This window comes from Chlorocebus sabaeus, chromosome 16, assembly GCF_047675955.1.
Source record: "Chlorocebus sabaeus isolate Y175 chromosome 16, mChlSab1.0.hap1, whole genome shotgun sequence".
NCBI classification, from domain to species: Eukaryota; Metazoa; Chordata; class Mammalia; order Primates; family Cercopithecidae; genus Chlorocebus; species Chlorocebus sabaeus.
In genome coordinates, this window is record NC_132919.1 from 8,563,008 (window position 1) to 8,567,318 (window position 4,311).

Genomic DNA, 4,311 nt, shown 5'->3' on the forward strand with positions numbered 1-4,311 from the left:
AGTAGAAAGAGAGAGTAGAATGTGAAAGAATGTTGGATTCCATCTGGTTCAAAGAGCTTTAGTGTTAGACATAAACAACTTTACCAGTTTTAAAAACCAAAGATGAGTACAATCAAATCAGGTGGTAGAGCTTGCTGGGTAGAGGTGTAACATACAACTTAAATCTAGGTGTCCTGGTCTATGTGGCACTTTTTTTGAATGATGGGGTCACTGACACAGCAATGGTAGACACGGCAGAGTGGTTGTTATGTAATCTCAGGAGAGTAGAGGAGGCACCCCCAAAACTGGAAATGATACGACATTTTCCTTGGTGAGTGAGAATCTTTTAACCCCAGGAGGGTTTAAAATTAAGTATAGAAAGTTGAAGGGAATCATGATATTAATGTTTTCATGTAAAAGAATCTATGCATATTTATGTATATATAATGCTTAATGGAATCTAGACTATTTAGAGCAAAAATCTCAAAATTCCAGTTGAAAATTAATATGTATTTAATTGATTCAGACTTATGACTTTAAACTGAAAACTTCCTAAGCGTATATATAGTATTGGAACATTTAAGAGAACCCTAAGGTTGCCATTTGTAAGTTTAATTTATTGCATGAATAATCTAAATTTAAATACTTGAAAAGGTTTTGTTTGTTAAGTCAGGTCATTAAAGTACATAAAGGGAAATGGAACATAATAAGTGTCTCAATGCAATTTTAAATCTTTAAAAGGAATTTAACCTCATAATTGGAACCACACATCCAAAATCCTTTTGAAATTGATAGGTAAAATATGTTGGACATCAACAGAATAAGATTAGAAAGCTGAAACTTGAAGAAGAGCTATGATTTTGAATTGTAATTTCAATAAATTAAATATTAATTTTAAAAGTCAGCTAAACTTCTGAATCATCTATGAAATGAGATTTATGGTAATAATTGCCGTGTAAGATCGCTGAGAAGATTAAATGAGACATTAATTTAAAAGGGTCTGGCACTGTGCCTGTCACATGGTAAGCATGATATATGATGCCATTTATTAATATTATTAAGTCTTCCTTAAAGGAGAGCGTAAAGCCAGGCATGGGGATGTACACTTGTACTCCCAGCTACTAGGGAGCTTGAGGCAGGAGGATCATTTGAGCCCAGGAGTTCGAGTCCAGGCTGGGCAACATACTGAGACTCTGTCTCAATTTAAATCAATCAATCAATCAATAATAAGTAAATAAAAGAGAGTATAAAGATGTTTAGAAATGAGAGGGAATATGGGATAAGATGTGACCCAAAGCACAGATAATCCTGGTGGCAGAGGTGAGATATCCAACACACACCTTTGCCCCTCAGTCCCTCTCTGGCTAACAAGGCTCGCCTTATCTTGTCTGGGTCTCCCCAAGATGTGTTCAGCTTCTCTGGCAGGGGTGGTGTGTGCAATTCATTACCACTGCATCACCCAGTGGCCCTTGGCTAAGATCCATGGGAGGCATTTTTCCTACGTCACTCATTCTTTCACTCCATCCATCCTACAAACAATTGATGTTTGTACCAAGCACCATTCTAGGCAATGGGGATAGTGGAGCCAACAGCATAGAAAAACAACAACAACGACAACAAGAAGACAACCCTGCCCTCATGGAGCTTACACTCTTTTTTTTTTTTTTTTTCTTTTTTTTTTTGAGGCAGAGTCTCACTCTGTTGCCCAGGCTGAAATGCAGTGTCCTGATCTCAGCTCACTGCAAGCTCCACCTCCTGGGTTCACTCCATTCTCCTGCCTCAGCCTCCTGAGTAGCTGGGACTACAGGTGCCCGTCACCACACCCGTCTAAGTTTGTGTATATTTAGTAGAGACGAGGTTTCACCCTGTGAACCAGGATGGTTTCGATCTCCTGACCTTATGATCCACCCGCCTCGGCCTCCCAAAGTGCTGGGATTACAGGCGTGAGCCACCATGCCCAGTCATGGAGCTTACATTCTAATAGTGGAGACAGACATTAAACAAAATCGGCAAGTGAATTATGCAGTATGTTAGAAGAGGATATGTTGATAGAGAAAATGCACAGGGCAAAAAGATGGATGTGGTGGGGTAAAGATTGGAATTTTAGAAAGGGTAGCCACTCCACTGAGAAGGTGACATCTCAGCCATTTGAGCCAAGACTTTAAGGAGGTGAGAGAGCATTCTGTGCATGGGGAACAGAAAGTGCAAGGACTGTGAGCTGGGAGTGTTCCTGACACATCAGAGGAACGTGGAGGAGGCCCGTGAGGTTGGAGAGAACAAGCGCGAGGGTAGGAGATGCGATCAGAGAAGCGATCATGGAAAGTCTCGTGGCTTTTGTAAGGACTTTGGCTCTTACTCTGAATGAAGTGGGAAGTCATTAGGGTGCTTTTGGGACAATTGGGGAAATTCCAACAGGAACTATACATTAAATATTATTTAATCAGTATTAAAGTTCGTGGATGTGGTAATTCTCAAGAAGTTGAAATAATTTTCCTGGGTGTTGGTATGAATTGACAGTTTGTGTCTTTCCACCCCCCAAATTCATGTGTTGAAGGCCTAACCTCCAATGTGATGGTATTTGGAGTTGGGCCCCTTGAGAGGTAATTAGGGTTAGATCAGGTCATGACGGTGGGGCCCCCAGGACAGGATTAGTGCCTTTATAAAAAGATGAAGAGACATTAGATCTTCCTCTCTCCAAGCATACTACAAGATGACAGCCACCTACAAGCCAGAAAGAGGCCTCAGAATTAAACTCACTTTACCAGCACTTTAATTTTGGACATCCCAGCCTCCCAGCTGACTACGACAGGTGTCACTGTTAGAAGAAACATGCTGAAGTACCTAGAGGTGAAGGGTCAAGATATCTAGAACTTATTTTCAAGTGATTGGGAAAAAAAGGAAAAAAATCTAACCATTTGTCATTGTTACCCATTACTGAGTGTTATAGATGAGATTGTGTGCTTCCCAAAATTTATATGTTGAAGCCCTAACTTCATGTGACTGTATTTGGAGACAGAATCTTTAAGGAGGTTGGAGTTAACTGAGGTCATAAGGATGAGGCTGTAATCAGGTGACTGGTGCCCTTATAAGAAGAGGGAGTGACACCAGGTATGTGTGCAGAGAAAGGGTCATGTGAGGATACAGTGAGAAGGCAGCCATCTGCAAGCCAAGGAGACAGGCTTCAGGAGAAACCAGACCTACCAACACCTTGATCCTGGACTTCCAGCCTCCAGAACAGCCAGAAAATAAGTTTCCGGTGTTTAAGTCACCTAGTCTGTGTGTTGTTTTGTAATGGCAGCCCTAGAAGGCTAATCTATGGAGTAACAATTACCTCAAATGTAGGGGCTAAAGATTATGATTTCTTTTCCTTTTTTTTTTTTTAGATGGAGTCTCGTTCTGTCGCCTAGGCTAGAGTGCAGTGGCATGGTCTTGGCCCACTGCAACCTCTGCCTCCCAGGTTCAAGCGATTCTCCAGCTTCAGCCTCCCGAGTAGCTGGGATTACAGGCATGTACCACCACACCTGGCTAATTTTTGTATTTTTAGTAGAGATGGGGTTTCACCATGTTGGCCAGGCTGGTCTTGAACTCCTGACCTCAGGTGATCCAGCCGCCTTGGCCTCCCAAGGTGCTGGGATTACAGGTGTGAGCCACTGCATCCGGCCAAGGATAACAATTTTGATGAGAGACTGGTATCATGAGTTCAACCAACCAGCAGGCTTCTGGTGAGCAAAGTGAGCCAGAATGATGGCTTGTGGTTTCATTCAATCAGTAGAATCACAGTAATAAAAATACTGAATACATCTCCTATTCCGGGTTCTGTTCTAAATGATAGACACACATATTAATTGAGTTAGTCCTCAAAGCAACCCTATGAACTACGAATCTGTCCATTTTACAGATGAGGAAATAGAGGCACAGAGAGATTAAGAAACTTGCCCAAGGTCAGAGTTCAGAGTTCGATTCCAAGAGTATGTGTTTAAAACTGCTATGTTAGATTGTCTCTTAAAAATTGCACAATTCATCCTTAACATTTGAAGATAACTAAATACGAGCAGGAGGTGGTACTTAAATAATAGAAATAATTGAGAATAAGATTCAGGGACTAGAAAGTTCAGGTAACATAGAATGCTAAGCAGGAAGGAACTTGAGAAATACCGGGGCCATAAGTTTTCAAACTGGATTCTGAAGAGTCCCAGGATTCTTGTGGTATCTCTGGATCTGCTTGTCCAGGAGTGAAAGAAATCTTTGGACTCCACCACCGCAATTCAACCACAGCACCCACCAGGATCTGCTTCACAGGGTTTTCCTGTGCACAAGTCCAAGTGTGCCTGG